General features: G+C 36.6%; 1 protein-coding gene across 1 annotated transcript in view; it reads right to left on the bottom strand.

Moving 5' to 3' along the window:
* Positions 1-8,973, bottom strand: part of LOC114940271 (retinal guanylyl cyclase 2) — a 55,901-nt gene extending 46,928 nt beyond the window's left edge. The window contains 1 exon segment of the mRNA XM_029314853.2: positions 8,765-8,973. The gene's annotated coding sequence lies outside the window, so the exon portion shown is untranslated.
* Between the last annotated feature and the right edge of the window lie 4,078 nt (positions 8,974-13,051).

The raw sequence follows: 13,051 nt of genomic DNA, 5'->3' as shown, positions 1-13,051 counted from the left end.
TAATGTAACAGTTGCGACACACGCGCGCAAATAACCGATACAAAGGATAGCGCTTTAAAATTATCGACAACACGGAGCGTGTATGAATGATTATTGATTTCGCCGCGTTATTGTGACCAGTTATTCAACCGGTGCAAGTCAATCATTTTATATAACCAACGACAGAGAGCGTTCCAGTTGTACAAAGCAACAGCAGCCGGTGCGGTGAATAAGTTTCGCGAAATCGAAATACGCACTAAGAAAAAAAAGATTGAATAAAAAAATGTCTATTATACTCGAGACAAAATAATTGAAATTCGCGAGCGATCAAATAAATCGGACCTGGCGGCTGTGCAATGGGGTTTAATATATTTTCAATCTTGTCAACTGCAATCGAAATTTATAAAATTAACAAAGCTATTCGATATTAATTAATCTCGATATTTCCCTGTAAATTTTCAACATTTCTGTTATCATATAGCAATATCAGAAATTGCGCTTTTTCTCAAATTGAAGTCGACTTTTAGGTATTAATTTTAATCGATGGTCATTCTTGAAAAATAATTTCAATTTTTTAAATATCTTAATAGCTCTTTCTCTATGCTTGTACACCTCATAAGAACGAGATAATCTACTCGATTAGATGAGAGCTACCTTTTTTGCAGGAATTTATCAAGAGTAACAATTTCGTTCGTCTAATGTGCCACGCTAATATCCAGTCGTTCGTAACTTGAAAGTGACTTGCGTGTCGAAGAGTAAAAACAGCACCATTTATTTCAATTTGCGGAACGTAACAACCTATTAGTGGTATCATTTGCCTCACTCACGAAAGACTCGAGCGTCAAAGCCACCGCGCGAAAGAGAGAGAAAGGAGAGAGAATCCCGCGTTGTAGTCGACTGCTAGGAAAATATTGGTTCCCCGAGGGAGGAACTGCAACGATCTGCAATAAGAACGGCTGGACATTGTATTTCTTATTGAGTGGAGCATGCCCTAAGGAGAGGAACGCTCTCGCGCAGCGGAAAAATCATTGCGAGAACCGCAATTGCGAATATAATCTCCTATAGCGCAGCTCGTAAATTATTTATTTAAGCAGACGCGAATCCAACGAGAAGCAACTCGTTTGGACGTGCAAATTTCAGAAGATAATGCATTCGAGAGGAAATTATTTTCATTATCGTATTGCATCGTGCTTTATATATGATCGCGACTAATAAATGAAATACACTCTGAAAAATTGAAGATCCTGCGTATACCTTTAGAAATAGAAAATGTCGAGATAGGATAAAATCGGATAATAGAGGCTTCGAAACAAAACCAGATGCTACGTTACATTTTTCTCGTGAAAAAAAAAAAATAAAAAAATAATATTTCTTGTTAACGTTATCTGTTAAGATTATTTACTTACAGTACCCTTCATAATTTTGGAAACACCTTCCATTTTGCAGTTAAAGAATCGCATGGCAGCGATCTGTTATAAATAAAAATGTCATTTAAATATTTTACGTTTATTTTATGATTTATTTGTACAAAAAATCTGCACAGATCTGTCAAAAGAATCCTCTTAATTGAAGAGAAGAATTCTCTAAAGAAATCTTCTTTAATTAGATATTCGTGACATGCAAAAATAACTTAATGGGATTTTTTATCAGTAAATTATTTGAAATATTATTAATCGTGATAACAAAAAACAGTCTTATAAATGGACATTTGTTATTTATTGCATACAGTAACCTTCACAAGTTTGATAACACTTAACATTTTACAGTTAAACAATCGCATGGCAGCGATTTGTCATAAATAAAAATGTCAGTTAAATATTTTACGATTTATTGATACAAAAAATACCTGCCATGCGATTGTTTAACTGTAAAATGTAAGGTGTTTCCCAATTTATGGAGGAGAAAAAAGGATATAGAATTCTCTCTCTCAAGATTAATGATTGCTCTCTAACACCTGATATTATTAATTCGGCATATTGCGTGGGGGTAGAAGATTTCCATTTCTAGTTTTTTTTTTCACGAACGAGGATGAATTTTTCATTAATCCAGACATTCTGATGGGGGAACACTACATATTACCTGCTTTGTAATTTCACTACCGTAGGAAGCATGAAATTGTGCTGGCATTTGCTTTTAATTAAAAGCTTCGTCTTTTAACGATCGAAAGAGCTGTATTTAGCTGTATTTGTTAAGCAATTTCTTCTGATAATGGAACCTGATAATCATTACATTGTGTGTACAGAAAAACCAATTAGCTGAAATTAAATTATAAAACCTGTATATTCCCTCTTTCCCTATCCCTAGTATTACAATCAAATCTCTTTGATTGTGTATCAAGATAATGAGTAATATTACATTATTATTTCACATTGCTATTAAAATATGATTCTACTTTCCTCTCTGACGCAAAATTAAACATAGATTAACTGTAATTTATTTAGATTAGAAATTCAATGAATTGTATTGCATTAAATTATATCAAATGTCTGTAATTTATTTTGTTAGCTTTACGGACAAAATCATCTCGAAATTGATATTGAAACCGATTATAAAATATAATTACATCTACCGAATATTAATTGACGTAATATTTTTCAATAAAATAATATTTAACTTTTTCTATAATCGCTTGTCGCAAGTTTTCAATTTACAACAAACTTTAAATTTCGATTAAATCAAATAGAGTGAACTAAATAATACACCTACATTTTCGAATGACTTTGTACGTCGAATTATTTAATTTTCATCACTAAATAAATGGCTCTTTCGCTCGACTCTCCTCAGTCTTTGTTCTGCGGTTGAAAGAAACATATCCAGCAGTTTCAGGTCGCGATATATAGACATCCGCCCACATTCCCAGTCATGCAATGGCCTCATCACCATCGAGTCCCCCTTGTCTCCGGCTCACGAGATTGCTCTGCGAAATGTGGGAACGACTTTGGCCAAATATTTGGCAGGCACAAACCAGACTGCTTAACTTAAAACGTGGCGACGAAAGTTGGGTCGTAACAGTTGCAGTTAGCAACTGTAATGCCTCTCTCTCTCTCTCTCTTCTGACATCGTGGCCTAGTTGGATGAGCTAAAGAGCGATAAAGATGGGTAATGTCGATCGACAGCGAGGTTTTCCATTTCGGCAGATATTGTTTCCTCGTTTCGCGACACACACATGTCAGCTGTACGTATATATTTAGATCCGCGAAATCGACTTTGCTGCCGCAATAATCGCGTGCTCTCTCGGAAATTATTAGTTTTCGATCCAACGTCGCATGTAACATTTCGCACGAACATGTTTAGTCACACCGAAAATAACTGACCGCAAGTTCTGACAGCGAATCTATACAAATCCAGCCTAGGTTCAATCTGGACCGGCTTAGGGATCAACTTTTCGACACCGCCTGGAACATAGAGTTTTGGACCCATTTCAAGTTGGAGGGACAGCCTGTGATGTAGAAAGTAATCCGGGTGATATTCGACTGGTTGGAATCGATACAAAATGATACACGCAGAGGAGAAAACGAGATTTTATTCACCATATATATTTCGACAAAAAATACGGATTCGCGTTATTAATCAAACACTATCAATATTAAAATTCGACATCACGCTTTTTCTAACTCCACTACGTGTACTTACTATCGTATACTTCCCACGAATTAATCGAAATCTAATAGCGATAAAATATTAGCCGCGTATAAATTCGCGAAAGTTTAATATCAATAAAATAACAGCTTTATTATATCAGATAGAATCTCAATATCGATAAAATTAAATGGCCTGCACGAGCGATATACATATATACCATCGCACATACAGAGAAAAAAACTTTTAAATTCTCTATACAGAGGCATCGAACGAAAAAGTTCAAATTCTCCTCTCCCTTCTCTTACAAAGCTCTTCGCATTTTATTCCGCGTCGACGCGCGTTCGTTTCGAGGGGCTGTAAACCACCAGCCCTTAAAAAATGTGAATCTTTTACTTCGAGTCGCGCATGTCTGGAGTTCACAAAAAAAAAAAAAAAAAAAAAAAAAAAAAACGAGAACCAAAGTTCTCTCTTCTTGCTAGTCATCATGCTGCACTGTAAATATTTGCCGACACGTCGGGATGTACCTCCCCGAGCTGCTAAAAATAGCGCCGGCAATCGAGGCTCTTCCAATATCTCTCCTCGTCGTGGATAATTGCCGGCTCATTATATAAAACGCCGCCACAATATATTTTCCGATAGTCGTAACAAAAATATTATAGGCGCGTGTTACTTGTGCAAGTACATCCCTCTCTTCTTTCCTTCTACCCTCTCGTCATGGTCTGCATCATCCGACGAAACGACAATGAGGACGAAAGAGGCGTGCTTTATTTAGAGATTTTATTAATCGATACAAAGTGCCTTTAAACGCAGAAATTAACTCTCTCTCTCTCTCTCTCTCTCTTTCTCTTTGATGGGATATCGGAGGCCGCACATAGGATCCACCGATTAAGTTACTCGTGTACGAGAGCGGGAACGCGTGTTATCCCGTTTGTTGAAATGATGATAATGGAAATGCGTAACGAAATGTTATTTTTCAATCAAAGGATTGAAATGAAACACGCGTGTTTCGTGTATTAAATATTCTCGTATTGCTCGCGCATATACATGCTTATACATGGCTTAATTGCACATTTTACAGGATGAATAATCCGGACTTTGATCCGGTCGCGTGCTATACTACTACCGTGACATATAAATTTATTTTCATCAAATTGTTGAAACCGTATATTTTCTCTGTGTTATAATAGAGAATTTAATGCAAGTGGGAGAGAAATATGCATGGTGAACTTTGAGTATTTCGCGCCGCAGACTTTAGTTAAAAATCCGTATATAAATTTACATCGGACGGAAAGAGAGTGCTATATATGCGAAATTTTTCACATATGACCTTTTTCGTGTTTCAGAATATTTTGCGGACTTAAAATCACGTTTGCGTATATTATTGCGAATATACGCGAGCTTTAAAAATGTAATTCTATTAAACATCTCGCTTGCGAGAAATGTCCGCGTTAAAGCAGTAGTCGCTTATTTGAAAACGCTGATTAAAACATTCGCAAGTTATATATATATATATATACATAAAATTCACTTGTCGAGGAAGAGAGATTTTAATATCGATAGTTCGCAACAAAAGGGCGCGCGCGCGAGCTGAAAATAAAGTTGCCAACTTAATCATCAAATTGCGCACTCGCACAAGTCGCATCGCATAAATCTATGTTCTCGAAATATCCCTCCCTTTCCTTCTTTCCTCACATTGTCGGGCGATTCTTCGTCCGTCGTGAAAATCTAGATCGTCGCTTTTAGTAATGGAGTTACAAGTAAGTGCGGGAGCACAAATTTTCCATCGCCGCCGGCTACTTTCTTTCATTTCGTATTCCGTTCAGGAAGGATGATAATGTCGGATCAACGTGACACCCCAGACGACGTATCCTGATAAAGGATGCGATCGAAACTGAGACCGACCTTGGACGAACGTTATATTCAATAATCACCGAACGGAAAAGAAAAAAAAGGGGAAAAAGTTCTGTCTATCCTAGAGTCTATATGGCGCGATTTTTCTTTCGCATTTTCTTGCCTTATTATTCCGGTCTCACTTTCCTCCAGATAGTCAAATCGTCAGTTTTAGACGGTATTAAACGGATCCTTTACAAATTGAAGCCAAATATCTGGTCACTCTACCCTTATTAATGACAAAAGTTTGACGAGATTCCCTTTTGCAGATCCTTTCTCTCTCTCTTTACGCTTTCACGAACTCTAGTAGAGATGCCACGTGCGATTTTGGCTGCGGGTTGTATCCTGGACTTTATCTACTGAAACTTTCAGAAGCATAAAGGGACTCACTTTTCCAGGCAAACGTTCGCGTGAATTTTCATCGTCTGGCGCGAGGACGATAGTATTGCGTGAACAAAAATATTCAGCAATCTCTTCACGTACAAAGCGCAAAAATGCGTTTACGTACATTGCCGCTGTCATTATGTCGCTTATTATATCTTTTGAGCGAAGGGAAATGAGGAGAGAAATATTTTCACGACATAATAAATGTTCTCTCCTTCTCTTTTCGCGACTCTCTCACTCCGTCTCTCGTTTGCGACGCTTCTTCCGGTAATCTCGGACAACGAGATACGAACCGTAATTCGATGCTATTCATCTCGCTTTATAAAACCTGCAGCCCTTTCGCACGCCGAGAATTTAATTTTTTCCCTTGCATTATACGGCGCGTTTTTTAAGAGCGCGATTCTCTCTCTCGCAAATGTGTATTATTTTGTTTCGCGCCAGCAGAATGCTGCAGTTTCGCCATCAGCGCACCCGGCGGTTGACAACGATTCAACGTGTTTGAAACAAGAGCGGACGGAGTTATCCTAGCGGACTGCGATTAACAAATACCTCGTAAGCCGTCTCCTGTACGAGTGTCGTCTGTGTGCGTTTATGTACGAGAAATTCCTTTGTATGGCGATTCGCGCAATTCTGCAGTAATTTACGAAGAAATTAAATTACGTTATATCAGAGTCAGTAGGAGTGAGGAAAGAAAACGGAGTTAAAGCGGTAGTAATTGCGAGAATTTTCTCTCTTTTATCGCGAATTACTAATCTGCGCATTTAAATAATGGAAATTGAATTGTGAATTTTGTTCCTTTGAGATGGCGAATTATAAAAGACAGATTAAAGACTTAATTTACTTGAAAGAAGGAGAAAAATGGAAAATACTCGAGAGAGAGAGAGAGAGAGAGATCCCTACGTAGCCTAGATATAAAGTTGCTTGATGTGGCATGGTTGATATTATATTAGTAGAATTTTATACATTATATAATATTTAAATATTTATATTTTAAAATAAGACACGCAAAAGTGACTGAAAATATTATTCATCTGTAGTACTTATTCTGTCTCATTTTCGAAAAGTTGTTAAAAGTGAAGACAGAAGTGAAAAGATTCTCGGTTTCTTTATATTAATCCATCAACACATTTTCGAGCACATTTATTGTCTTTTTAATTTAAGGAGTTAGTCTATTTCAAATTTTGTAGACAGAAAAAGTTAATAATTTATAAGGAATTCTTTTTAAAGATTACAAATTTTTGTTACTCAATCTTTTCGGCTATTTTACACGTGTTTTTAATATTAATGTTTTATTTTAACAGTACATCAATATTTATTAATTTTGAATATGTTTTTGTTACGTGTAACGCGTATTTTAAAGTTTTACGACGTGATACTGCTTTTCGTGTAATTGTTTGAAATGTAAAAATTATTGGTCTAGTTTTACTCTGTAGATTATTAATAAAACAATAAATTTCATTTTTATTTTAAAAAAAATTGAAAATAATTAAAATATTAAATTGAAAAGACTATTAAAGGGCTAATACAAAAAGAAATGACAGAACGATTCAAAATAATTAAAAAAGAATTGAAAGATAATATTGTTACGTCTCGCTCTTATTAAGCCCTTTCATACCCACGTTTCGAATGAAAATATTATTATTTTAAACTAAGATGTCTTAATTTTGCCAAAGTTGTTGACTTTTCGCTAAAATTTGCTCGAAAAAAATTCAAGAAGCACACTTTATTTTTGAAAAATAGTTTAAGAAAGCAAAAACCATTTTCAGAAAGCGCAAGAGAAAAATTGGTCGGATCCTCTATAAAGTAGACTGACCTTTTAAGACTGCTAATATTGTAAACAAGCGGCCAGGGAGTCGCTATATCTCCTCCGCTATTTGCTCGCAAACATTTTCGATCGCGCTTCCTGTTCCGAGACGCTGCTGTTTTGGCATCCGAAATCACATCGCTTAGCCGCTTAATTAATAGGTCGAGAGCCGCGAAGAGGGTCGATATGCGAAGTGCGTGGGATATGCCCGCTCGCTATGAACCGTCCCGCCATTTACCGTACAACGTAACCGGAGGAGAGACCGCGCATATTCTACGCGCGGCGTGTGTGGCATATTATCCGCTATATAACGCATTCCACCCCGTTCCCTCCCGAAATTGTTCGTTCCCCCGCGAGCGCGTTTCTCATCCGAGCGATTAAATAAATCGCTCTTTTATCATCGCGCGCGTTTCGATTAAGAAATTCGACTTTTCCTAGCCGAGAAATCATGTTTTCGTCGAGGCAATCTCGGGATTTATGTCGAGGGTGGGAATATTCGTCGGTACCATTTTTTGGCTGCTGCCAGAAACATTATTTATCGCTATAGTAATGCTTCATAATAAATTTCCACTTGTATATATATGAGGGAGTAAGTCATATTCTGACGGGGGAATTTGACTTAAAGTTGTGATCCCGTAAAATGTTCCGGTACTTATATAGAGTAGCGCAGACCAGGGTCCAACCACGAGGAGAGGAAAGCAGCTTTCAGTAGCCGTATACACGCGATGTAAACGTGCGTGGTTGAGTATACTCACGGGACACGATTGGCGACAATGACATTTAAGTCACGTCCTCTCTCGAAGCCATCGTACCCTCGGGATACGAGAGAGAACCGATCTCAAAGAGAAGACCTCGGGAGTTCAAAGGCTCGTTCACCAGCTGACAGAGACGAGGCCTCTCAAATGGTACACATGGCTCGAGGTATCTCGTCCCGACACCGGTCCGACAATAACAAAGCGATTAATCTCGCGAAAGGGAGGAAACGTCAAAAAAAAAAAAAAGCTCTCGATCGCAATTCCTCGCAAGCTTTCGATTATCTTTCTCTCGATCGCGAAGAGAGTCGCGGCTAAACTAACGAGCGGCTTTTCCAACCCCTCGTAGCGCACATGTCTGAATGCTTTTTACCGCGTGTCTCAGGCGATTGTCCCTGACGACGTCGTCCTCGCCGGTCCACCCTCTGGGGGTTTCTCCCGTTGGCGCGCGCGAAGCTGGCACACGCCGACGATGAAACGGAGAGAAAGGGATACGCGCGCGTGTCGGAGCGTACCGAACGCTTCGGCGCTCGGTATCGAACTGACTGCGAAAGCTCTCTCCGAGCAGCGGCAAAGCTCTGGCCAGCTCACTCCTACTCTAGGCGAGACGCGCGACGCCGCCGCGAAGAGAAGAGAGCGGGTCCGTCCCGGGGAAGCCGAAAGCACCAGCGCGCGCGTCAGCAGCACCAGAGGGTAGGCCAGATCATCCCTACCTACCTACCTACCTACCCCTTGCGTTTCAAGAGAGAGAGAGAGGCTCCTCATCGCCGCAGACTTTTCCCCTGGCTTCGTCGTCCTACATCCGAATTCTCTCTCTCTCTCTCTTTCTTTCTCTCCCTCTCGCTCGTTCGAGTTCTCCTCATTCACTAGAACATTTCGCGGATCGGAATTGAAACCCGACTGCGGTTTGATTGGCTGCCGTCAGCGTGTGCCTCTTCGAGACGAGACTGTCGTCGAGTGGACCCTTATGCGGGTTCAATTGTATCCTGGGAGACGGATAACAATTTTCTATGAGGTTTGGGGATACGCAGATTATTCGATTCGATACGGAGGAGTTGTATAGGAACGTCAAATATATTTGTATGCGTGTTTCTGACCTATAAAATTAGACACTTTACGGTTTGCACCCGTTTATCTCGCGATCCTTTTGCGTTCATTCCAGTGATATAAACTCGCATTATATGGACCATCACGCGACCGTACTACAAGCTTTGTATATTCCCATAAATGCTTAAAGTCGCATCTTATTATCTCGAATATTTCTATGCTATCTTTCGCGTGTTTTGTTTTAATAAAATAATAAAATAATAAAAGACTGTTATAAAAAATATTATTGTTAGTTTTATTGTATAATATAACATTATATTAATATAAATTTGTTTCCTTTAATAATTTTCTTTAAGAAATGTAATAAAAATTTTGGATGCTCAATATATAGATTTAATCTGTCTTTTAGTCGGAAAAAATTTTAAGTAAAAAGTTTGTATTATTAAAGTTTGTAATGGTAGAAAATTCCACTAATTAATTATTAAAGTGATAAATGACTTTAGATCTAGAATTTTAATGAAAAGACATATGTCGAGGATATTTTATTGCACGTGCGAAAATTGAATATACTGATGTAATTTTATTGATTTTATGTATAAGATATATAAGAACCGAGAAAAATAGGGGAAAAAGGGAGAGACATTTTTTTATTTACATTTTTATCCGCAATATATAACTTTCCGAATTTGCTGTAGATTGAAACGAAAGTTTCAAATCCAATAAATCGGTCCTCGAACATATAAAATCAATACATGTTGGAAAGTCCAGCTGTTAACGTAAGCATGAAAAATGTTGAAAGAATTGAGGTGGTTACTCTTTTCATAGTCTCAGTAACCTAGATTATACGATGAGAGTAAATTTGGCGAGGGAAGAGAGATTGTGGATTTTGTGGTAGAGTTTATCAAAGTAAAGTTATGAACAATCTTGGCCGAAAGTATGGAGTACCTTCGCTAAGCTGCACTAACTCAAAACTAGTTAATGTCCGCAAATTAAAAGGGGCAGCACATTTTTGAGCTATACTTTAGTGTTCTAGTATTTGTTATAACTCTATCGTAAACTTCATCTTCTCTGCCAAGCGCTTGTAAATTATTAATTTTTAATCGACATAGAAATTATTATTGATCTAAATAATATTAAAATAAAATTACTATGTATTAATCTTTCGTTTGACTTACATAAATGTCTTAAAGAGGGCGACTGTTTTTTTCGTCAAAGACAGCCGGAAATTGAATTAAGCTTCTCCACGTATCTACTTTTCTCTCTTTATCCTCCGTTTGCGGTTCCTTCATTTTTTATGAGAAGTATCCGGCGAATTGGAATTGAATATAACAATCTGATTAGGTGCCATCGACCGTATGAAACAAAATATGTACGGATCCCGATGATGCGTATAATATATCTCAAGAAGCGGGCTTTAAAACCTCTGCGAGTGATAACATTTAAATAAATCGCGTTGAAAGCGGTTTCCAAGATTTGAAAAATGCGTGCCTCGCTCTTTTATAAAGAATTCTTCGTTCTAGCTTATATCCAAAATTTAATATACAACTGTCAATCATATTCTGTTATTTCGAAAGTTAAAATTAATTTTTTTTGTTTTGTATGTTTGCTATATTTTTGATTTTGCGCAATAATATATATAAAGAAAATTATTTATTTTAAGAATTAAAACATTTTTTGATAGCTCTCTACGATTTTTAGATTTAAAGATTTGGATATACAGAAATATAAAATTATTATAGATTATAATTGATAATTTGTTTATTTAAAATAATTTTTTTTCATAAATCAATAATAAATCAATACTTTTATATGCATGTTTTTACTCTTTATGAATGCTTTGTCTTGGTATATTTTTAATAAAATTTTTATATGAGTTTAATTTTTTTATCACGATATCAAATTTTAGTCGACAACTCTATCAGTTGCACCTTTGTCGGTACATTATTTTTTTTCAGTATTTTTTAATTAATTTCCATAAATTCTTGTCTGTACTATTGCTCGGTCATGGCAGTATTTTAATATTTTTTATTCAGCTAAAAACTGTGCGATATAAATTTCCACTTTGTATAAAAATATTAACAAAATCTTACTATGTATAAAATAATACTTTTGATTAGTTTAAAAAATATAATATAATATAAAATAATTTATAATAAAATAACATGATTTTAAAAAAATAATTTATGAAAAAATTAAAAAAATACATTTTTTCATTCTAACGGAATAATTTTTACATCTCTGCGAGATTTCTTTTGTCTCGAATATCTCATTTTTCTATTTATTTTATTCGTTCGTTTTATATCGAATCTTGGTATTAATAAATCGTGATTCGCGCAAACCGCATTATATGAACCGCGCGTAATGTGGTTATAAACGTGATCATATATTTTAAGGTGTCAACTCTGCGACAAGCGCTATTTACGTTAAAATAGCTAACTTAATTTATTATTACTCTTTTGAAACGCTAGTGTAATACAAACTCGCTCTCGTTAAACGCGATTTTATCGACGTCGCTGTAAAATAAAATGTTGATTGCTCTCGCTGAACAAATGAAAGTACGCCTTATTAAATCATCGTTCTGCAATATAAACCCGTTGAAGTATAAATGGCAAGTTCAAAGCTTAAGTGGCATGACTGGGTAAGAATGTGACATTTTCCCGAGTGAAAAGAGTCTCGGACCTCGGACGATTTATCTTAGTTTAGCGTGACAAATTTTTCGGGTCCACGAGCATGGTATGTACAAAGATGGATTTAATACGGCTTTTCTCCTCTTCTTATCTCTCTCATCCGTTCTCTCCCCTCACTCTGGATTTCTCTCATCTATACCGAAGCATTTCGCGAATTGAAATTGAATCTGACGATCGGATTGAGTCCAAGTCGAACGTGCGAATTAGAACGTGTCCAGGAAAAGAGAACAGAGTAAAACTTTTACGAGATTTAGTTTTTCAAACAAATTATCAAACTTTCAACTGATTATCGTCTCCGTGAAATTATAAACTCGCCAACGATGTAAAATATAAAAACATTTACAGCATATAAATATTTCTTCAATAAAATGTAATTTAAAAATTCGATAATAATTTATACATTGTTTTCTCAATTAATATCGTTATTAGGTAAGAGAAAATATTGAAGGAAAGAGCAATATTTCCTTAATCCGATAAAACAATTCACAAAATTTGATATACCGTCGACGTAAAGGCGAAATGGGCAATTTCGTTTTTTCCTTTTTATCAATCTGGTGTCGCGCGAATGATTCCGCTGCTCTCATTTCCATCTTCTCGCGAGAGTAAACATGCGATTTTGAAGTTTCATCGGTTTTTGAAATACATCGATACTTCGGTGGGGCATATACATTTTCCCCACGAACGATTGCCATAGTTGCCTGTTTGCTGTATACATATACTTCAACGAGAGTTTTTTACGCGTTCACCATGTACGAAATTTCGGTCATGACCCGGGTCAAGGTCGTTACTATGCGTTCTATATCTGTGTCTATTGTGCGAGATCTCGAATTGCGTCGTCGACTAGTCGTTTTATCCCGGAGAATATATTTTAGCATGACTTTGTGTATTTTTTGCCACCGGCCATCTTAATATTTAACTCCTCTCCA

Source organism: Nylanderia fulva, unplaced genomic scaffold, assembly GCF_048542155.1.
Source record: "Nylanderia fulva isolate GAGA-0341 unplaced genomic scaffold, ASM4854215v1 Scaffold16, whole genome shotgun sequence".
NCBI lineage: Eukaryota > Metazoa > Arthropoda > Insecta > Hymenoptera > Formicidae > Nylanderia > Nylanderia fulva.
Note: the sequence above shows the minus strand (reverse complement) of the source record. Positions and strands in the feature narration are given on the sequence as shown.